This window comes from Felis catus, chromosome B4 (genome assembly GCF_018350175.1).
Source record: "Felis catus isolate Fca126 chromosome B4, F.catus_Fca126_mat1.0, whole genome shotgun sequence".
In the NCBI taxonomy this organism is placed as follows: Eukaryota; Metazoa; Chordata; class Mammalia; order Carnivora; family Felidae; genus Felis; species Felis catus.
Window position 1 is genome coordinate 65,266,050 of NC_058374.1, and position 24,845 is coordinate 65,290,894.

Sequence of the window (24,845 nt, forward strand, 5' to 3'; positions counted from 1 at the left end):
TTAAATTTTTTTTTCAACGTTTTTTATTTATTTTTGGGACAGAGAGAGACAGAGCATGAACGGGGGAGGGGCAGAGAGAGAGGGAGACACAGAATCGGAAACAGGCTCCAGGCTCCGAGCCATCAGCCCAGAGCCTGATGCGGGGCTCGAACTCAAGGACCGCGAGATCGTGACCTGGCTGAAATCGGATGCTTAACCGACTGCGCCACCCAGGCGCCCCAGATTTTCTATTAGATATGTAGTGGTGCCTCATTGTGGTTTAAATTTATTCTACTCTGATGACTAATGATGTCAAGTATCTTTTTATTTCCCTTCTCCTCTGCAACTACTTCTGGGACTTCCTCATTATTATTGGTTTTTATAAATTTGATTATATTATACCTGATGCAGTTTTCTTGTGCTCATCTTGCTTAGGGTACATTGTGTTTCTTGGTTCTATGGATTAACAATTTTCAACAAATCTGGAAAATTTTCAGCTATTTTTATTTAAATATTTTATTTGTCCCTTCCTTTTAGAACACACTTACACATGTTAGACCATATCATACTGTCCCCTAAGTCTTGAGACTTTTTTGTTTTTTGTGCCTTTCTTCTCTCTCTTGTTTGTGTATTTTCTATTTGTCTCCAGTTCTTGGTCTTTTCTTCTGCAGTACCTACAGAACTGTTAATTCCATTAAGTATATTTTTTTGGAACCAGACTTATTGAAATATAATTTACATACAGCAAAATTAATTTCTTTTTGCACATTTATTATTTCAGCATATTTTTTATTTCTGATATTGCATTACAAAATTTTTTAATGTTTAATTCTTTTTAGACAGAGAGAGAGCCAGAGTGCGAGTTGTGGAGGGGCAGACAGAAAGGGAGACACAGAATCTGAAGCAGGCTCTAGGCTCCAGGCTGTCAGCACAGAGCCTGATGTGTGGCTCGAACTCACAGAGTGTGAGATCATGACCTGAGCTGAAGTCAGACGCCCAACTGACTGAGCCACCCAGGTATCCCTGATACTGCATTTTTCATCTCAAGACGTTCTAACTGGTTTTTCCTTTTTTACTCATTTTGTTCATGTTCTTTAAATTTTAATGTATTTTAATAGCTGTTTTAAAAACCCTTATCCGTTTGTCTGTCATCTTTATTATTTCTACCTTATTTCTGTTGACTGGTTTTGGCTCACCTTTTTATGTTTCATTTGTCTGGTTGTTGAGTAGTTTAGATTTTGTGTCTATCCTTTAAACGGTCTTTGTTGTGGTAGTAGATAATTTTTTGAAGAATGGTTTGATTCTTTGGGCTTCTGTTTTCTTTCTGAGATTTGTTAGGGTGTGTTCAGAGTTAATTTTATGCTAGGATGAAGTCAGCCTTACTCCTAAGGTGTGGCCTTTCTGGAGTTTCTCCTGAATGCTCCAGGTGTGCAGTGAAGGTTCTCCCTCTGGCTGACTGAAATTTGGCTATCTTCTAGCCTGTGTAAACTCTGACACGTGTTTTTTCCCTACTGGTTTTTCTTTATTTTGTCTTATACGTTTCACTGCCAACTTATGTGTAGCAGAGTAATCAGTCAAAGACTCAAGAGTATCCTGGGCCGATTTCTGGAGTTCTTTTTTGCATGTTTTTTCCCCTCTGTCCTCCATATTCTAGATAACGTTCATCTTCATTTCTCAGAACTCTGCTGTCTCCTCAACCTAGTGATCCCTCCCATAGTCTGTTTGTATTTCCCTCTCTAGGCAGCAGTCCAGAATATGCCTCTAGGTAAAAAGCCCAGGCAATTCTATGGTGTACATCATTTGTTTCTTTTCTTTCAGAATTATAATCCTATGCTGTCTGTTGTTCAATGTATGGAATATGTCAGTACTCTTGTTTCTACAACAAGGGTTAATGAGGTACCACTTACTCTATTAGGGCAGGAAACCATGATGAATTTTTGAATGCATACATCAAGCTATCACTTAATCAGTCAAAAGCCATGGCACCTACTACGAACTTTTTTTGTTTTGAGAACCAGATTATAGCCTAAATAATTCTCTTCATAAATCTCTACTAAAAGTATTAAAACTAAAATCATCATTCAGGTAATTACTGTATTATTTATAGATCGTGCAAGATCATCTTTACACTCATTATTTTGATGACATCTGGATTCCCCAACTAAATGGAGATACAAAAAATTTGGCAGGGTTCAGAGATATGTTACTCAAATGCTTGAGAGATTGCATTAAATGACCTACTTGGCATATATAAAGACAGATCAATGGAAATGAGTTTATTTAGCTTTGGAAGAGCACCTTGAGAAAGACAACAGTAGTCACCAAAATCTGAAAAGGTTATGAGATAAAGGTTATAACCACTTGTTCTTGCATTCCACTAAGAATATCAACATATTTAAAGAACAGAGGTGAGATTTACATAAACTATGAAACAGAATGTCTTCCAAAGGTTTTCTAAACAGTTTTAAATTACTTGGGATGTTATGAACTCTTCCTCTGCTTGGGAGATGAACAAAAAGTGGGGCATCTTCTTTGTAAGACGATTTAGATATGAGATCAGTAGTAAGTCAAATAAACTACCCAGGTTCCTTTCAGTCCTCTGATTCTAATAGTATTAAGGAGATTTTTTTCTGCTTCCTGACAGTTGTCTTCCTAGATTTTATGAATTGCTCCCCATCTTATTTTTTTTTAAGTAGGAAGATGCTTTTATGATGTTCTCTTTTCAGTTGATTTGGGTCTTTAAGATAGCAATACCTGAGAGAATCTTGCCCTCATTGATTCTTTTCTCTGAAGTATTATTAATAAAAATACCAGTACCTATATTTGCATGCACAATCAAATACTTATGGGGCTTATTGCAGCACAATTGAGAACAAACTGTCTCTATATTTTAGTTTTATTTTCAGGCAAAATTTTTGCTTACAAGAAAAATGATCAATTGATGTAATTTTTTTTTAAATATTAAAACAAGGAAAAAATTCCAACTACAGCAGAACAGTGATTCTTTTTTTATAATGAGATATCTGCTTGTGGAAAACAATAAAATAAAAGAGAAATTTTCTTTCAGTGCCCCCCTTGAAAATTATTTATCTCTTTAGTTTTCCAAGATGTGACCTGAAAATTATATTGGCACAGAATATCTATCTATGTATCTATCTACCTATCTATCTTCTATCTATTTCCCCACGGCACCCCCCCCCCAGAGGAATAGAACTCAGTAGCTGTTTTTCAGCCAGAGGGAATGGTAACGTTCTTCACAACTGTTCCAAGAGAAGGATCAAGTTCAAATCCTTAGAGGATATATAAAGCGGTATTGGCTTTACCAAGAAAAGATTTTTAGCAAGGATAAAAGATACAGGCCTTGCCTTATGACTATGTTTCCTCTAGTTAGTATTTGTTCCATATTTTTATATGTTCCACATAAATGCTTATTGGGTGCTTTTTACATCACATAATATGATTAGATTGTGAAACTCCACGTCCCTACAAATATCCCCCTAATTAATTACTATAGCAACACAATCAATAAAAGTTTTTTTTGGTGAAGGGGAGTAGGTAACAAGTGGAATGGTTTCTAGAATGCGTCCATATAGTTCAGAAGAGGAGGAGTTTGCAGAGGGTAGGAAGCAGAGGTAAATGGTTTCATTATTTATCTCTCACAGATTACCTTTGGGATTAATTAATTGTTACTTAGCAGGTCATCTGTAGAAATTGAGCCTCAGGGGTTAATCCATATTTTGAAGGCAAGCTTATTTGGAGAGAAGTCTTGACATAAAAAGGTACCCCCTGATAGGGCTTTTTAAATGGCCCTCAGAGGTTCTATTCCTTAGAGGAGGAAGCATAAGAGAACCAGGCACGACTAGTGGCAGGATGTGAGAGGATCCTAAAATGACACTGATTGTCTGGGCTGACTTGACGAATCTAACATCTGGCTGACAGTGGTTAACACCTTCTATCTCTTCGTGCCTATCTCTCTTGATTGTATCGACTCAATTGTAAAGGAGAACATTCCCAGACAAAAGTCAGACTGTTAATTACTATTACTATTTCAAGAGAATAGGGTATACCTAACAGAGTTTCTTCTGCTAGTACTGCTAAAAAACCCTGACTGGCCATAGTGCTTAGCAGGCACGAGAGAGGAGGGTATGGAAGTGTATGTCAGCATGCGGTGTTTGGCACATATGAATCTCTAAAGGACTAGACTATTGGAAACAAACTCAACTGGTTTTGGTAGAAGCTGTATTTCCATATTATGGTTAGTTGACAATCATAAGTGAAGTCTTCAGGATCAGAACATGGACAGGATACATTTAGAATAAGTATTCTTATTGATGACAGCTCAAATATAACACTCTGAATGTCTGTTATAGAATTTATGACATGTTGTCCCATATTAGAGCTATTCAAGAGCTAGACGTGAGATGCTGGAAGTCAGGGAGAGTGTTTTATTAATCACTGAATTCAGGTAATGCTCACTCCATTGTTTTATTCCTACAGGGAGCTCAATCAGTGTTTTCTGAATTGAATTGAATTGAATATATTATGATGTCTTCTGACTTTAGCTCCAAATAACTTACATAAAATACATAATAATGATGTTTGGTGCATCATATTGCAATAGAATCTAAATCTAATAACAAAAAGGTTACCCATGTGTTGTATAGAATAGAGACTGGCTGATCCTTTCATAAAATATATAGCAAGTAAGACTGAGAGGAACTTCTCTTTAAAAGGCAAAATAAAACAAAACAAAAACTCTTCTTTCTCCTTGTGAATGTAAAAATGTGTGTAATTCTCTGGTGAATGGAGAAAAAGTTGGCCTCAGTATTCCTGACTCCTCCTTTTAATATAAACTGAGGCAATGAATTGACTGTATATGTTATATGCTGAAACTTTAAAAATGATTTTTAAAAAACACCTTAATTTCTTTTAAAGTCTCTCCTCATTTATCTCAATAACTTTTCAAAAGGGAGATAAAGAATCATGCCCCTCATTTCAAAACCAAAAAAACCTCTGGTTTTACCATAGCAAAGAAAGGAAAGGAAATCATTAAAATAATTGGGAATATTATTTGCATCTTGAGTGAAAATAATAGTTACATATTTCACGAGCAACAAGAGTATATGCCCAAAAGTCATGTTTCAAATCTTCAAGCAATTCTCTGACACACAGAGATGAAAGTGCATGTTATAGGTACAACTATATGTTCAAATGTAATTTCGACAAAATAACCTTTGTGTCCTTTTATAGTGAATAGCTAAAAATACATAATCTAGAAAATTTGTTCACTTATGATAGAGGAGAATTAAATGTTAATTTACTTTTTTGTTTCAATCTAATTATCTGTATATTCTTTGTTCAGGGATTTTGGTAATAACTGTTGTGGTTTTTTTTGGTTCTCCTCAATCTAGAAAGAGCTCATATTATTTTTTCCCTCATTTTCTGAATAAAATTAGATCCACATTTAAATTCCACAGAGGTTTGCACTTATTAGCTCTGTGGTCTTGGGCAAGTTATTTGCCTCCTTTAAGCTTCAGTTTCATTATATGCAACATGGAACTAATATTTTCTTCGTAGAATAATTATAAGGATTAAATAATATATTAAAAATGCAGTTGACCCTTGAACACCTGGGAGTTAGGGATGCCAACCCCCTCCCTTACATTGAAGTAAAAAATCCATGTATAACTTTTGGGGGCACCTGCGTGGCTCAATCCATTAAGCATCTGATTTTGGCTCAGGTCACAGTTTCACGACTCATGGGTTCGAGCCTCGTGTCGGGCTCTGTGCTGACAGTTAAGAGCCTGGAGCTTGCTTCAGATTCTGTGTCTACCTGTCTCTCTGCCCCTCCCATGCTTGTGCTCTGTCTCTCAAAAATAAATAAAGATGTTAAAAAAAATTCATGTATAACTTTTGACTTCCCAAAAGCTTAACTACTAATAGTCTACTGTTGACCTGAAGCCTTACTGATAATGTGAACAGTTGATTCATACATATTTAATATCTTATATGTATTACATACTGTGTTATTATAGTAAAATAAGCTAGAGAAATGACAATGTTATTAAGAGAATGATATGGAAGAGAAAATATATTTATATTACTGTACTATAGTACAGTATACTGTACTATATTTATATTAAAAAAATCTATGTATTAGTGGAACCATACAATTCACACCTGTGTTGCTCAAGGATCAAATGTACTTATTTTAGAGACCAGGAACATAATGATGCTTAATAAACATTATAGTCCTTCAAATTTTACACGTTACTTATTTGAACATTTTTATTATTTTTCTAACATTAATTTGGTTTAACCACTTGAAAAACATAATGGCAAATTGGGTGTGGTCTACTTTTCTCTCTTAGCAGCATATTCAGATTTGAGAGGAATAACTTGGTGCATCCATTAGATGAAATTTCAAGACATAGCATATTGCCTCAAATGCTAGAAAGCTGAAACGAGAAGCTATCAGATAAGAACAGAGAAAATAGAAATCAGTCTGCAAAATTTGCTCTCAGCTACCTCTCACATTTCTGTTCCCTAGCCTTTTCCCCCCATACCTCCTTTTGCCCATCTCGAATTTTTTTTTAAGTTGCTTATTTATTGCAGAGAGAGAGAAAGGGAGGGACAGAGAGAGAGGGAGAGACAGAATCCCAAGCAGGCTCTGTACTGTTTACTATAATGTAAGGGGAAAGATGGAAATTATTTTTCTGAGGTTAGTGGGTAAGTTAAACATCAAAGTAACCTTCAATACTAGGGGTAATTTTAGAAAAGAGATGACATGGATAAAAACATCCTCAAAATTTGTTTCAGTTAAACATTTTCATTATTCTTTACCCCTTTCCCTCAGAATTTGTGGTAAAATGTCTCCCTTTTTAAATGTTTATTTTTGAGGAAGAGAGAGAGGGGGGCAGGTACAGAGAGATAGAAGGGACAGAGGATCCAAAGCAGACTCTGTGCTGACAGCAGAGAGCCAGACACGGGGCTCTAACTCACCAACCTCATGAGATCATGGCCTGAGCTGAAGTTGGATGCTTAACTGACTGAGCCTCCCAGGTACCCCATCTCCCTTTTTAAACAACTCAAAGGAATGGCTGGATTGACAAGTGTTGGCAATTAGAAGGAATGGATCCGGCTATTTACCCTCTTCTGATATCTGTCATCTTCTAAGTTATTATACAACAAAGAAAAATAATAATGATAGCAAATAAATATATAGTACTGACTATATACGAGACACTGTTCAAAGTGTTTGCCTCCGATTTACTCCTATAATCTTCAAAACACTCTTATGCCATAGGTATAATTATTATTATTTCCATTTTACAGATGAACAAACTATGTCACAGCAAAGTTAAGTTACTTAGCCAAGGTCACAGTGTAAGTGGCAAAGCCTGGATTTGAGTAGAGGCATTTTGGCTATAGAGTCTTGCCTCTTTTCCTTTTTAATGTTTATTTATTTTGAGAGAAAGAGTGAGCACGAACAGGGAAAGAGGGAGACAGAAAATCCCAAGCAGGCTCCCTGCTATCATTGCAGAGTCTGACATGGGGCTTGATCTCATGAACCATGAGATCATGACCTGAGCCAAAATAAAGAGTTGGATGCTTAACTGACTGAGCCACCCAGGCACCCTGCCTCTTTCTTGTTAATCACTACCTTATTTTGTCTCAGCTTGGTTGGCAAATGGGAGCAGAGGAGAAAAGGATGTACAATAGACACCGATTATAAACATTGGCTTCTTTTAGACTTTGGGTATTGTGCCCTTTAGGTAGAGTCTTCGATAAGATGAAAGTTTTATAACAATGTGACCTTGAACAAATCACTTAATCTCATTCTTTTTTTTTTTTTTTTTCTAATTTAAATTCCTGTTAGGGTTGACAATACCAAATGTCAAAGTGCTTTGAAAGATGGATTGTACATACAATGTGGGAAAATGGATTTAATGTGAAAAAAATCCAACTCATGATGGTTTTACTTCTGTCGTTCAAGTCCTGTTTATTGATTTCCTTCTTTGTAAAAGGCAGAAAATAAAGATAGCTAACCCATATGGTCAGTAAGATTATACAAATATAGGTATTTGGAGGTATTCTATCTTTTTATCTTTCCACAATTCAAATTTATTTAATTTCAGTATTAATATTATATCAGGTATACACATAGAAACAATAGTCTTCACTACTGATTTCTCCACTCCCTTATCTGTAAATCATAGCTTAATCAATTAGTGGTTGGGATCCTTTTCCAGTAGACACTATTACTATTCTTACCAAGGCCACCGATTATCTAATTTTCAGATCCTACAGGTATTTAAAAATTTTTTTTTAACATTTATTTATTTTTTTGAGACAAAGAGAGACAGAGCATGAACGGGGGCGGGTCAGAGAGAGAGGGAGACACAGAATCCGAAACAGGCTCCAGGCTGTGAGCTGTTGACACACAGCCCGACGCGGGGCTTGAACTCACAGACCGTGAGATCATCACCTGAGCCAAAGTTGGACGCTCAACCGACTGAGCCACCCAGGTGCCCCATGAGAAAACTCTTTCTCATTGCCATTGTGCTTGGTATATATCTTTAATATGAGTTTCCCTCTTTTTGGCCTTTGTTTATTTATATGTCTCATTCCTCCTACTAAACTCAGAGCTCTTTGAGTGCAAGAGTTATTCCTTTTTACCCATCTTTCTAATCCTACCTTAATTCCTAGAACATAGTGGGCATTTGCTAAATATGGATAGATGACTTGTGACTCATAGGAAGTAAATCATGTGTTGGCTTCTTATTCATAACCCATTTGCCAGGAGTGATTGAACGGCTCCAGGAAGGCATAGGGGGGTTGATGCAAGCAGAATCTTTTTGGATGAAGCTGAGGTACACAGAACCAAAGCAAAGGAGGGAGAGAGACAGTTCAGTCCATAATCAGCTTGAATCAATTGAATCTTGTCTCAAGTTAAAATTATGCTCAACCAAGAAATGCTTCACCCCACATCTCTCACTCCCTTCTCCTTGTATTGACTTATGAGTATAATTTACAGAAAGCTGTTGCTAGGGGACAGATTTTCTCAGGTCTCTGTTGAAGATATAGTCATAAAGAAGCCACGCAATTTGCAAGAACAGCCAACAAAAAACATTGTAGGGAGCCCTGCTTCATTATCCAAAACAAGGCATATAGCAAAAATATTTGGTTTAACCATGCATTCAACCCACTGGAGGCGTGAGTGGACATAAACTGGCTTAAATTAGGGTGTGGGACAGTTTGAGGAACATCCTTGAAATTTCTGCAATTGTTTATAAATTGCCTATTTATTCAGGTAAACAAACAGGTATTAGAGTCCATTCTAAACAGGGAAAGAATAGACAGTGATTAAGTAATAAGACCCACCTCAAAGAAACTTTTAGCCTGGTGGTAGAAAATGACTCACCCTTTTTGTAAGTCAACATCAACCAAATAATGGCAATTTCATTTGGTTTAACCTAATGTTACTACTACAATGTGGTTTGTGTAGTGATAGAGATACCTAGGATACTGAGAAGAAAACAGCCTGGAAGAGCTGGGTCTAAGGAAGGTATCTGAGATGTCTGAGCCGACACTTGGACAATGTGCATGAATAAGAGAAAAAGTGGAGGAGGGAGACACCGATATTCCAGTCAGAGGAAGAAGAATGAGAAGAGACAGTGAAATGACAGGCAACAAAATATGGGGAGGACATAGTACATCATTCAATGTTGCTATAGTATAAAGTGTAAGGCAACAAATGACAAAAGAAGAATCTGGAAAAGTTAAGCAGGAGTCAGGCCACGAAAGGGCCTGTATTCCATGATAAATGTTGTCATTGCTATTAGACAGCCAAATTGGCATCATCGTGATCTTCTTTGGTGGGACTTTTTTTTCTCTTCAATATTGTGATTGCATTCCGTTGTTCTTAAAACAGTGGTTAGGTAAAAGCGCACTGAAATAAGAGCTGAGAAGACATTTTAGTAACATTTTAGTTCTAGGTTGTTAATCAAGTAATTGTCTTAAATATAACAATCTTGTGAGAATGGAATTTTTAATGGTGTTTTGAGGATAAGTGTTCCATGTGAATAAATAATACTTTCAATGACTTCCTATAAATTGAAACAAATATCCAAATTACGAATGCTTTATACATATATCTTCCATTGTTAACTATATCCTTAATCTCAATTGTTTCTAAAATTTCATGTATTCAAGGGTTCCTCTAGGGAAAAAAAACCTAAATAAGATGAAATTATTGAGTACTTCTGTTAATAAGTAAAGAATATGTATATACACATATATGAACTTATGTTTAGAAATATATATGAATGTGTATCCATACACATACAGAAACAGAAATGCAAGATTGAAAATTTAGGGCTTTCATCAAATAATTGAGAATAAAAAATAACAGTTTCAAAAAATCTTGAAGCAGTCCCATACATTTAATACAAGTTAAATAAAGAGTCATTGTTATTCTGCAATAAGACTCTATAATTTTAATACGTCATCAAGTGAGTAATATTCATCGTTGTACTTTCAGCACCTGTCACAGTAAGCGTTAAGAGCTCAAAAAATATTTGTTGTATCAGTGGATAAGAGTTATTCTAATCTTCTCTCATTGCTCTTCTCTTTGATAGTGTTAGCATTTGTTTTAAAGCATCTCTTCCCTTTTTTTCAGGCTTATTTTGTATTATATTTTACTCTCATGTTCTTCAGATGATTGCTTCATTAAGTAACTGAGCTAAAGTGGAAATATCTTGTATCTATTCTCATGGATTTACTTATACAGCTAATGCAGTTGTAACTGGAGAAGTTTTGTTTTAAACCCATCTGAGATAAAAAGGATGAGCCTTGGAGGTACATTATGTGAAAGCAATCTAACAGCCTATGAATTTTCTAGTCCTGAGACCTTTCTATCTTTACCAGAGTTCATCTCAATTACGCTAGCCAGTACCATCTACCACATAACCACATTGTGGTGTTTGGCTATATAGGAAAACGACATTGGAAGAACAGTCAGTGTGACACTGCCGTTAAGGTTTTCAGAACAGGTTGTGGCTTCTAAAAGGAAGCTTGGCATAAAAGTACTCAGAATACATCATAGGAACCAAGACTTTTCTCACATATAGTTAATATACAATTTCTTTTATCTAAGTTATTAGACAGGATTTACTCTTTTTGTAAATGCAGTTAACACTGAAGCTGTGGGTTATGTCTTGTCCACTGTATGTCCCCAGGCCCAGAGAGTTTCTTGGGCATAGCAAACAATAAATATTTGTTGAGTGGATCAACAAGTGAAAGATAAATACAGATTATAGAATCCTCTGGGTGGAAAGGCAGAAAGAAAGCTGGGCATTATGCACATGGAAAGAAATTGTTTCTTTGTAATAAATATCTAAAGGAAGACATTCTGTGTCTTTCATTAAAAGCAGAGAAATCTGCTTAAATTCTTTGCAGTTTTGAACACTGATAGCTAGAGATATAGAAACGTGGTTAAATCTTCCTCTTAAAACCCTGAACTTTTGGTACTTGTAGATGGAAATAGCATGAATTGTCTGCAATCAGTATAAAAAGCCCTCACACAATCAAGTGCCTATCCCAGACTGGCATGAGACCAGAATAGGAAGGAACATAAGAGATTAGCCAACAATTCAGAATCCATGTGAAGAAATGAGAGAAATTGGGTAAGATCTGCGAGACAGTTTTCTTCATTATGTCTGATGAAGGGTTTCTGATTCCTTAGTGAAGAAGATTTGCAAAGTAGTAGCAGAATCCCATTATGTGCAACTAGATTCATTGCATGTATATTTGTATGGAAATTCTCGGTTTATGAAACTGTATATAGTTCATAGGGTAGTTTCTAATATTATCAATTAACACTCTGTCTTTATAACTTATAGAAATGTAAGAAGTTGAATTTAGTATTCATTTTAGAAAGATAGTCTCTAAATAGTTATTTCAATCTTGTATCCAGGAATAAAGACAATGGTACCTCTTGTGTGGTGCCCTAACAATACTTATTTCTGTCTGGGTCTAAGTTGTTCCATACATAGAATTCATGGGCATGCACTGGGCCCACTGACATTTCTTTTGCTTAGTTTATATATCAGAATTTGCCAGATGAAGGTTAGGGATAGGGATTTTGATGGTGATAATGCTCCTATTTAAAACTATCATTTGTTGGATAAAGAAATTGTGGTTTATATACATAATGGAGTACCACGTGGCAACGAGAAAGAATGAAATATGGCCCTTTGTAGCAACGTGGATGGAACTGGAGAGTGTGATGCTAAGTGAAATAAGCCACACAGAGAAAGACAGGTACCATATGTTTTCACTCTTATGTGGATCCTGAGAAACTTAACAGAAACCCGTGGGGGAGGGGAAGGAAAAAAAAAAGAGGTTAGAGTGGGAGACAGCCAAAGTATAAGAGACTCTTAAAAACTGAGAACTGAGGGTTGATGGGGGGTGGGAGGGAAGGGGGGTGGGTGATGGGTATTGAGGAGGGCACCTTTTGGGATGCGCACGGGTGTTGTATGGAAACCAATTTGACAATAAATTTCATATACTGAAAAAAAAAATAAAACTACCATTTGTAGTTAGCCCCTATGCTGAGCCTTTTATATGTACTACATAAACTATCTCATTTAATTTTCTTAAAAGCCCTGCCATATTACTAGTACCAAAAAGATATCACAGTATGTATTATGTGTTGAAATATTTCAAAAATAGGTATCGGTCCACTTATTTTTATGCATGTTAACACATTCATTTCTCTGTGCAAACTTAAGGAGGTCTATTAATTTTTTCCATTTTTTAGCTAAGGAAACTGAAACAAAGATGTTAACTGCTCATCAAAGGGTACATGGATGGTGAATGGCAGAGTCAGGATTTGAATCCTGGTCATCTGGTTTTATAGTCTGAACCCTTTACTGTGATATAAGAATCGCCTTGTTTTGTTCTTTCCTAAATCTTTTCCAATTGATATTTTCAGATATCAAGATTTTCAGGTATCAAGATACCAATCTATTTAGATTTCAGGTACACCAGGAAGTCTATTTTCTTACAAATTTGTCTTAGAGTCGGTCAAAAGAATATAAATTTTTTAGCTAAAATATAAAATGTAAACAGTGTTAAGACTAATAAGCATAACTCTATGCTAGTTGAAATCAAGCACAAGTTCCATTTTGAGCTAGAGTATTACAAAAGGTTTAAACTCTTGATTTCTGAAGTGCAAGAGAATGGGTTGATTCTGAGTGGATTAATCTGCTAAATTTTCTTACCATTAATGCATCTGTTTGAAAACAATGCAATTCAAGTTGGCTAACTTTCCTTTCCATATTAGTTTCTTCACATATTCAGAATGGGAATGGTAGTTAAACACCTCTGAAATAAATTTTAAGGATATTAGATCTCTAAAAGTTTAATTATCCTGGCAAATTGGATTTCACTCGTGCACATTTGCTATCTTTTTTCTTGGTCCTTCAACCTCATCCTGCTTTTTAAATGTATTACTTAAAAAAAAAAAGTATCCATGTAATAGAGTGACACATAATCATGTCACAAAAAGAAACAGATTCCAGTGAAAAATCTGCCCTCAGATTTTACTTTTGTGGATTACACATATGTGTTGCTAGTCCTGGGACCTCTTCTGTCATTGACAAAGATTTATTTTTCACCTGTTTTTTTTTTCAAGCTGCCATGGCTATTTCCCTCTGTAATCTACTAGATACTACATTCTCAGCACACAGAGTATTACTTTTAATATTAGTACATATATAAAATATCTCCATAAAAATCCCACTACTCCTCTTTGTATATACTGATAATAAGATTACTTTGAGACTACTATCTGAGGTAGATACAAAATAAATAGAAGATGTCTTCAAGAACATTGTAATCTTTTGGGTGAAACAAGATGCCTAAATAGAAGACAACTAGAGAAGATTTGTTTCCACTGGAAGTGCTCTTGTAGCAGATATTCATATGACTTACTCCTTCAATTTACTCACATTTTGCTCAAAGGTCATCCCTACAGAGAGGCTTTTTTTGGACTACCTTATGCAAATACTATCCTCATCACATTATATTTATTTACCCTGATTCTTTTCCCAATAGTTCTTATCTTCAACTGATTCTACACTTGTTTGCTAGCTGTCTATACCACAAGTATACGACTCTAAGTGGGGGTGGAGGGGAACTTTGTTCTGTTTATTATTATTATTTTTTTGTTCTTATCTGCTAGGGCAGTGCCTGGTTCATTGGAGGCACTCAATAAACACCTGCTAAATGAAGAAAATTTAGGTCACATTAGGTAGGAAAAGAATAGATTCACAAATAGGAAGTAAGAATATTTTTCACTTTCTCAATAGGTATACAATTTAATTCTGAATATTATTTTAGACTTAGGATATATAGGTCAGTGTTTAACTTTTATGGATGACTTATAATCTCTTTGGTCAACCTACCTCATAAGGACTTTGGGAAGGTAGTTTAGGGGTGGTTCATCAAGTGCCCTCAGGAATCTGAAGCTAATGTATTAACCAATTGGAATTAGAGAAGTACTTAACTTAATGCCTCTTGTCTATTATCAGGAGTAGAACACTAAACCCTTCTGTCCACTGCATCTTGGTATTGGAGTTGCCAAGGAATAACGCAATATAGCCAAACACTCAAAGGAATGACACTTATGAAGAGAAGAGACAGAGTAAGATGAGCTTCAGTAGTGGGCACTGGTTCCTTATTGCCAGCAGGTTTCCCCTGGAAGTCAATGCAGGGATGTGGCCAAAAATGAAGGACCTAATCCCCTCCTCTCCCTACAGGGGACAGATAAAGCAGTGGGATTGGCCAGGTGCCATATGACATAAATGCTTAAGTAGAGCAAAGGAACACACATTGCGTCTGACAAGGAAATATATTCTCACACAAGGTGCTAAGTCCAGCATAGTTTGCGAAGACTCTTTATCTCTTGGTAAGGAGGTGTTCCAGGCCCAAAGTCTATTCTTATGCAGTTGACTAGGGGTCAAGAGACTGCATGCATGGGGCTGCTTTTCCTAATACAGAAGAATCTGGAACATACTATTCAGTATGCTCCTTGTGCAAATGTAAGGAACTAATATCCAATAAAATAATATGTAGTCAATTTGTTTCCCTACCTTTTTTTTCTTTAGAGATCAATCTATGTGTCTATCTATACATCTCTCTCTATACCTATCTCCCTGAACCATATTTATATAACATATGTAAACATATGCTTACATACATGTAAAATGTTCACACATGTATAAAAATATATGTACAGTATATATTTAAATTATACATATATTTTTTCTTTTCCTTAAAGATAAATCAGACTTGAGCACAGAATCAAGTAGAGGGACTTTGCTACCTGAACTTAGAACTTGGATTACCCAGAGGGGCTGTCTGTTCACATTCTTTGAACATGACTGAAACATTTCAATGACTCATCCTCTGTATATGATCTCAGATATAATAGATTGGAAAGCTGATAGAGTCTTATAAATTTGCAGTGGAGGGACATGAATTGCAGTGTTATGGTAGATATTACATATGTAATACATTAGAGAACATCCTCATACTAATGAATTCATTTATTATTTCTTCCACAGGTCAAAGCTAAACCATCTATTTTGACCTCTTAATTACTGGCCACTACTAATACTAATAGTGGGTCTGAAATATTAGAATATACATATCTCTCAGGAAAAATACATACAGGTATTGAGTTTTCCCCAAATATAATTTACTTGAATAATTTATACAATTTTATACAATTTTATACAATTTACTTGAATAATTTATACAATTTATACAATAATATATAATATTATACAATAATTATACTTGAATAATTTCCAAGAAGTTTTTCCACAAAAAATTCCTAGGTGGATATGTGCCTGAATTTTTATTGATTTTTTTCTTTTTAGTTTTGGTGTGGCTTGTATGCAGAAGTTGAATTGTATGGATGGACAAGCGCAATGGGAAGCTTAATACATGAGTTTGAAAAGAGTTTTCAAGCCAGTAAATTTTAAATCGCCCAAAGTAAAGAATTAAAAACATTTACTAATCATTTCCAATAATGGAATGATAGCTCACATTCACTTAGCTCTTCATGTGTGGCACATGCCTTATGCTAACAGAATGCTAAATGTCAGCTTTCTGGGCCTTGTCGTTTCTACCTGGCCAGTGAAAAGGGTAAAATAACGGGGCATCCCAACCCTTTTACAAAATTTTTGCTAAAAAATGCACATATACCTTCTATAGCTTTGCAAAGATAAGACTTAATCAAATGGCCATGTGCAAGCAGGATGCAGGGAAGGGCAGGCGTTGGTGTGGGGTTGGAAAATGTATCCTGGCTGGGCTGTCACATCCTGGCGATAACCCTGTACTGTGGAAAGAAGAGTGTGCATTTTGTTGTGACCCTCCCTGCTTCAGTTTGCTCAGGCCAGCAAATATCTGGGTAGAACACTTTTGCCACATACTGAACAGACTCAACTCCTTAGAGAGGAACTCCCTCATTCATCGCTTTCTATGGCTCTACTGCATCATCGCTCTCACCCATACCTTCACTTGATTTGGGTGCTGGCAGTGAATCCTTCGTGAGGTTGGTTTCTTGCTGGTACAAATCTGGGGAACCAAAGTTTGAGGCTCAGATATGGGCCTATCTGCTAAAGTTAGTAAATAAAAGCCAACACACATCCTGGTTCTTTCTATCCACTTTCCCTAGAGCCTGAGCTTCAGTCAGCAAACAGTTTGCCTTCTAAATTATTGATGATGAGAAATTATCAATTTTTGTCATACATCACATCACAGGTCACATATCGTAACTTCTGTTTATGATATTTCCTTGCTTTGTGTTATCTCTTTCCAGTGTAAAGTTAATAGCCATATATTTTAGGTTATTATTAAAGCAAAACTTCACTTCAATGTTCTAATTTCTGTATTAAATTATTAAAAAATTATTTTAGGGTTGTTGTAAATTTTCTCTTAAGGCTTCGCACCTTACACTCCTAATGTGATTAATAAGATGTTCAAAGTCCAAATTACAGGCAGGAAACAGAAAAAAAAAGAATAGGAGAAAAATAAGACAATATTTAAGTGGATTACCAATTCCTAAATAGTGGAGAAATACTGGAAAATATATTTCATTAATAATTATCTTTTAAAAACTGAAAAGTAAAAATGATAATATTTGAAATGTGGAAATAAAGCTCAAGTATTATAATTGGAAATTCAATGGTTTATTGATGTATAGCAAGCATTCATTAAAAAATTTCTTTTTAACATACTTATTAGTTAGGTTTACTTTTAATGACATTTCTGAGTCACCAATAAATGGACACACATTTTGTATTCAAAATACCTTTCTCCCATGCAGGAGAAATTCTATGATCATTCGGTTAATCAATAGCTTAAACATATACACTAGAAAATATGCCATATGGATGTTTGGATCTGATTCCATAAAGATGATGTTTATAGGTTAGCCTAGTTTGGGCACCACTGTAGTAACTACGCCTGACAGAGGAGTCCATGTGATTCAGAGAATCTTAACAATGGGTGAAACACACTTTCAACTTGGGGCCAGTGCCCTGGGCACACCATTTACACAATAAACGTAGATGTTACTATTTTCAATATTTCATATAAATACATCACCTACTTAATGGTAACAACTAATTCTCTTTCAGATATTAAATTCATAAGCAGTACTGTCAGGGGAAATGTCTGTCCTAGATACAGACAGGGACATTTATCATGTTCATGGCCTTCATTCTGATGATCCACTTTATTCTATCTCAAACCACTTTTTCTTTATACAATAGCTGTCACTGACTAAGAACTCTGAAATTAGTCTATGTTCACAATTGTTCAAAATTCTGTCACAAAAAGAGACTTCCTCAGCTGTCATTCTATTTCTGGTCCTTTTGGTACAATAAATACCAGTGTGCTTCTAAAAATGATGGTGAATTCCTCTTATCACCCTTTATAAAATGACTTCTCTTATTGGCACGAATTTGGTTTATTATATAGCTTCCTATGTTAGGCTTAAAAAAGGATTAATATCTACTTTTAATGTAGTGGGAATACAAATTTTATGCATTAACTCATGTGAAAAAAGTACATAATTTTCTCTTAAAAAACGTATTTTATGCCCCGTTTTGATAGGGGAAAAAAAACCTTTAGCCTTCATAAATGTAGGATGATTCTCCTTTTTCCAAGTGACAAAAAGATACAGTGCAAAGGTAGCATTTATCATGACCAGCCTTAATGGCTGGTGAAGTTAGTGTGGAGAAGGAGAGTATCTGACTTTCAATACCAGGTGTACATAAGAATATCTCCTGAGATATATGTAACCTTCTGATCCTTGGTCATCAATTCATTACATACTGTCCCTAAGACACAATATTAATATTTAATATTGGGTTTTCTTAGACTCTATCGCCTAATCTCTTCAGGAATCTAGTTTTTTCCATTCCATCAGTCACACTTGAGGCCACGAGAATCCTTTATTTTTAAATTTTTTATTATTTATTATTTTTGAGATTGAATGAGGAAGGAGCAGAAGGCAGGGGTGGGGGATAGAGGATCCAAAGCTGTCAGCACAGAGCCCAGTGTGGAGCTTCAACTCTTGAACTGTGAGATCATGACCTGGGCTGAAGTTGAATGCTGAACTGACTGAGCCACCCAGGCACCGGAGAGCCTGAGAATCTGTGCGAGAATGTCAAAGTTCCTGTTTCTCCAGATGTGACCCTGCCTCTTTGCTCCTACAGCTCTTCTGAGCTAGAGGGTGCAAGTTATCTTTCACAGGTTTGTGATTTTCGATAAAAATGTCAGTAGGATCTTGCTAACTTCATCACTTGGTTTCCTTCACTAGGATAAAGCACACCAGGCTGACCGGATGTAGGCAAAACCCAAGAGGAAAAATGAAGGAAGGTAAATCACTTACGTAAATAACAATAACAGCATGGTCCTGCTACAAGTAATCTGAAGTACTTTATTTTATGATTACTTCCTATCCTTCCCCTCCACACATTACCTAAAAGCTCTTTGCTCTGATGTTTTCCTGTTTCTCTGTTAAACCTCCCCTATCCTACTTAGCTGCTCTGACTAGTCCTTGCCAATGGAAGCAAAGGTATAAACTTTGATGGATGGCTTATTGTGTACTAAATTTGACTTCAAGTTTTATGTCATATAAAATCATGAAACTGGTTATTTTGGAGGAGATTAAAAGATTTTTATAAGGTCTGGCTTTAACTTCATTTCTGTTGGTTGGCCTGAGGATCAATATATTGGAAAAGCAATTTTCTGATGTCTGTGAAATCATCATTAGAGGAATAAAATGGTGACAATATTTGGCTTCCTAGATAGATCTGTCAAAATATACTGACTCTTGTACAGCTTAGCAAAAGTGGCAATATCCTATTTCTTTTTTTTTTAATTTTTTTTTTCAACGTTTATTTATTTTTGGGACAGAGAGAGACAGAGCATGAATGGGCGAGGGGCAGACAGAGAGGGAGACACAGAAACGGAAACAGGCTCCAGGCTCTGAGCCATCAGCCCAGAGCCCGACGCGGGGCTCGAACTCACGGACCGCGAGATCGTGACCTGGCTGAAGTCGGACGCTTAACCGACTACGCCACCCAGGCGCCCCAATATCCTATTTCTTAAACCAATACTCCTATTCTCACATGGATTGTGGATAGCTATTAAGAAATAATAATTGTGCTAAACATTTTTTTCTAAGAGGCAGAACCTAAAGATTTTAAAGTCAATTTTCATTTGACATATAAAATAAACAATAATTCTGCTAAAAGGACTTTCAAATGCATGGGGTTCTTTTATTTATTTATTTTTTGAGAGAGAGCATGAGCGGGGGAAGGGCAGAGCGAGAGGGGGTCAGAGGATCCAAAGCAGGCTCTGCACTAATAGAACTCATGAACCGTGAGACCATGACCTGAGCCAAAGTCAGAAGCTTAACCAACTGAGCCACCCAGGTGCCCCACGGGATTGTTTTCCCTTAAAGCAAAGCAAAACAAAAATGAGAAGAATGATGCTGATTTCCTTTGCAGTCATTGCAAATAAGCAGGAAAAACCATGCCCTGGTAAATATTGGGTATTCTTTTTAAATGCATCTTTAAAAATCAACATTGAACAATCATTCTTTCTGTTTATGTTTTCCAGATCACTTGTCAGCAATGTTTTTAGCTTCATAAAGAAGGTATTTTATATGGGTTAAGAAATATTTTTATGTTCTGTTTCAATGCTTTTTTAAATGATAGGTTCTGTAAAACTACACAAAATATTATAGATGCCATGAATCAAACAGTGAAACTACAGAGATGCTTATCACTTTTTCTAGGGTGAAAAGTCAGGGTAAGTAGCAAGGGGAAGTGTGGAGCATAAAGCTTTTAGAAAGATTTAATGGGACATGGATACCAAAGCTATTCTTTTGTGACTTTTGGAAAGGTATATATATATTGCATATTTCTAGAATTTGCTCTTGATGTAAGTTGGCTACTAGTGAGAAAAGAAGGAAAATGGAGTAAAAGATTTGTATTTCCGCCTATGTGACAGACTAGGTCCATGAACTGATCTTTTTTGTTGAAAAATCCTCAAAACTATGGATAAAATAACTTAAATCATCACAAATGCATTGGTGATCTTGCAAGAAAGTGAGTAATATTTTCGTACCAAAAATTCTAGTGAAAATAAAAACTCAGAAAGGATAGTGGAGCACAGAAGCTGGTTTTTATACTGAAAGCATTTGCTAAGCCTTGTACCATTGAGTTTTGCTTTCTGTGGCCTCACTAGATACCTTATATTTGAGATGAAATCCAGAGCTGAACCAGGTTCATGATTTTAATACAATATATTCCCTTCTACCATATGCCTGAGATTCTGTAGACTACATCTTCAGTGTAAGGGTAAAGTAGAAATATGTTAAACACCTGTTCCTTTTATTGTGGCAAGGAATAGTTACTGTCATGAACTTGGTGCTGAGTAGAAGCCAGAAAAAGAAAAGCATTGAAAATCTGATAGTACAATCCACATGTTGCATTCAGCCTGAATTTATACTTCCTGTGTAGTGTAAAAAAACCTTCATTTTGAGAACATGGAGTCATTCTAGACAGTACTTGGTAGATGAGAGGAAAATTTGAGAATGCAAAGATTTTCCACAAATAAAATTTCAATGAAAATTGGAAGCTTGCAGTTTAAGATATCTAAATAAACAAGGCAAAATAAAATGTAGCATGGAAAGACAGGTCTATGAAAGTTCTAATGGAAGCATAAGATACATGGAAAAGAGAATGAAGAGATGAACATATACTTATTTGGATTCCGGAAGGAGAGGAGAATACAAACAGGAAAAAGCAATATCTAAAAATATAAGGGCATGACCCATGGAAGAAATAATTGATAAGTTGAACTTCATTAAATTAAAAACTTCTGCTCCGCAAAAGATAGTGTCAAGAAAATAAGACACAGACTGGGAGAAAATATTTGCAAAAGACCTATCTGACAAAGGACCGGTCTCCCAAAATATACAAAGAACACTTGAAACTTAACAATGAGAAAATAAACAAATCAATTAAAAAATAAGCAAAAGCTCTGAACAGACATCTCATCAAAGATATCCTGATGTCAAATAAACATATGAAAAGTTGCTCAACATCATATGTAATCAGGGAATTGCAAACTGAAACAACAAGATGCCATTACAACCGATTAGAATGGTGAAAACCTAAAATGTTAATAACACCAAATGTCAACAACAAAACATTCATTCATTGTCAGTGGGAATCTACAATGACACAACCACTTTAGAAGACAGTTTGGCAGTTTCTTACAAAGCTAAACATACTCTTAACCATATGATTGAGCAATTGTGCTCCCTGATATTTACCCCAATAAGTTGAAAACCTATGTCCACACAAAAACCTGCACACAGACATTTATAGCAGCTTTTTTTCTGTAATTGCCAAAACTTGGAAGCAATGAAGACATCTTTCAGTAAGTTAGTGGACAAACTATGGTATAGCTAGACCATGGAATTTTATCCAGTGCTAAAAGGAAGCTATCAAACCATGAAAAGACACAGAAGAAGCTTAAATGCATATTACTAAGTGAAAGAAGTAAATCCGAAAGTGTATATACTATATGATTCCAACTAAATGACATTCTGGAAAAGGCAACAAATACCATGGCTGCCAGGAGTTAGGGGGAGGGAGGGATGAACAGGCAGAACACAGAGGACTTGGGGGCAGTGAAAATATGCTCTATGATACTACAGTGGCAGATAACATGTCATTATACATTTATCCAAACCCCTAGAATGTACACTAACAGTGAAACCTATTGTAAACTATGGACTTTGGGTTTAAAGATTTGTCAGCGTAGGTTCATGGTTTGTAAGAAATGTACCGCTCTGGTGTGAGATGTTGATAATGGGGGAGGCTATGCAAATGTGGGGAAGGGGTGTATGGGAAATTTTTGTATTTTCTGCTCAATTTTGCTGTGAATATAAAGATGCTCTAAAAAATAAAGCCTGCCCACATGAAAAGATGTTCAGCGTCGCTCCTTATCAGGGAAATACAAATCAAAACCACACTCAGGTATCCCCTCACGCCAGTCAGAGTGGCCAAAATGAACAAATCAGGAGACTATAGATGCTGGAGAGGATGTGGAGAAACGGGAACCCTCTTGCACTGTTGGTGGGAATGCAAATTGGTGCAGCCGCTCTGGAAAGCAGTGTGGAGGTTCCTCAGAAAATTAAAAATAGACCTACCCTATGACCCAGCAATAGCACTGCTAGGAATTTATCCAAGGGATACAGGAGTACTGATGCATAGGGCCACTTGTACCCCAATGTTCATAGCAGCACTCTCAACAATAGCCAAATTATGGAAAGAGCCTAAATGTCCATCAACTGATGAATGGATAAAGAAATTGTGGTTTATATACACAATGGAATACTACGTGGCAATGAGAAAAAATGAAATATGGCCTTTTGTAGCAACGTGGATGGAACTGGAGAGTGTGATGCTAAGTGAAATAAGCCATACAGAGAAAGACAGATACCATATGGTTTCACTCTCATGTGGATCCTGAGAAACTTAACAGGAACCCATGGGGGAGGGGAAGGAAAAAAAAAAACAGGTTAGAGTGGGAGAGAGCCAAAGCATAAGAGACTCTTAGAAACTGAGAACAAACTGAGGGTTGATGGGGGGTGGGAGGGAGGAGAGGGTGGGTGATGGGTATTGAGGAGGGCACCTTTTGGGATGAGCACTGGGTGTTGTATGGAAACCAATTTGTCAATAAATTTTATATATAAAAAAAAAATAAAGCCTGCCAATAAAATATAATGACTGGTACATATACGTATTTCCTTCATCTGTCAGCAGGCAGAACAAAAAGCAACAGCATTCTAGTAGCAATGAATATATTCAGCACCCAGATCTTGGTTTCTCATACTGCTCTCCAGCGAAAAGAATGGAGGATCATTGGAAAAGTTACTGATTCTAGAGCTGGGGCCATAAATATGCAGTATGAGTGTGGGCTATCTTGTAGTACCAGAAAATAAGAAAATGCTCAACAAAACAAAACAAGATAGAGCACATAAGCAAACCACAATGATCTGGTATGCTAAAGGGACACAAGAGATCACTGTAAGAGCTCCTCATTGCCAAAGCTAAGGTAATTTGAGCAGCAAAATAAAGTAATAACAGATTATAATGCAAAGTGTAAAATAAATATCCAAGTCCATACTGATATAAATGATCAGGTAAATAAATAGGGAAAATAGATATATCTCCCACGCAGAAGAACTCCAACCAATTTATATAATTATTTTGCCCTAAAGGATATACAGTATAACTCCACAGTCCTTAAGTGTGAGTTGTGCCCAATGACTTTCTTCCGAAGTTTGAAAAAAGGGAAAAAGAGTAACTTTACAAGGGAGAAACTTAACAAATGACTTCAGCCAGGTGACCAAGATTAACAACATTGACAAGTCATGCGGATAATATGTACCCTTGTTATTATTATGTTATGAAAATAGTAATTTACCTCTGTGATCTACCTCCTAAAAACCCACAACCCCAGTCTAATAATAAGAAAAACATCAGATGAATTCCAACAGAAGGAAACTCTACAAAATACCTGACCAGTACCCTTCAAAACTGTTAAGGTCATCAAAAGTAGACATACCTGAGGAACCGTCACCATGAAGAGGAGCCTAAGGAGACACAGGACTGAATACAATGTAGTATCCTGGATAAGATCCTAAAATAGGTAAAGCACATTAGGTAAAAACTAAGGAAATATAAATAAACTTTAGTTTACACATCAATAACTTTATTATAAAGTTTATAGACTTTCCACTTCACTTATCAATATTGGTTCATTATTTGTGACAAATTGTACTATAATGAAAGATGTTAGGAATAGGGAGAATTGGATGTGAAGTGGATATAGCAACTGTCTGTACTATCCTCCCAAATTTTCTATAAAAAGAAATCTATTGTAAAAATAAAAGTGTTAAAAAAAAATCACTCAGAATTCCACCCCAAATAATGAAAAGATATTAATCCATAGATTTAAAAAGATCAACAAGTCCGAAAAGGGAAGACAAATCCACACTTACATATGCAAAGATAAAGCTGAAGACACCCAAAGATAAAAAGAAGATATCAAAAAAGTCAAAGGGAAAAGACTGATGTACAAAACAGCTGCAGTGAGGCTGTTACTTCTCATCAACAGCAAGGGAAGGAAGAAGCGAGTGCATTTAAGGTAGTAATAAAGGTAAGAGTAGTAATTATTAAGATTAAAAACAAACTGAG

General features: G+C 35.9%; 1 long non-coding RNA gene across 3 annotated transcripts in view; it reads right to left on the reverse strand.

Annotated features, from left to right (window-relative positions):
- LOC123386569 overlaps window positions 1–24,845 on the reverse strand; it is a 73,730-nt gene that overhangs the window by 30,407 nt on the left and 18,478 nt on the right. For all 3 annotated transcript variants that reach the window (XR_006600641.1, XR_006600643.1, XR_006600642.1), the window contains one exon: window positions 24,214–24,288. This is a non-coding gene — a long non-coding RNA (uncharacterized LOC123386569). The remainder of the gene's footprint in view (window positions 1–24,213; window positions 24,289–24,845) is intronic.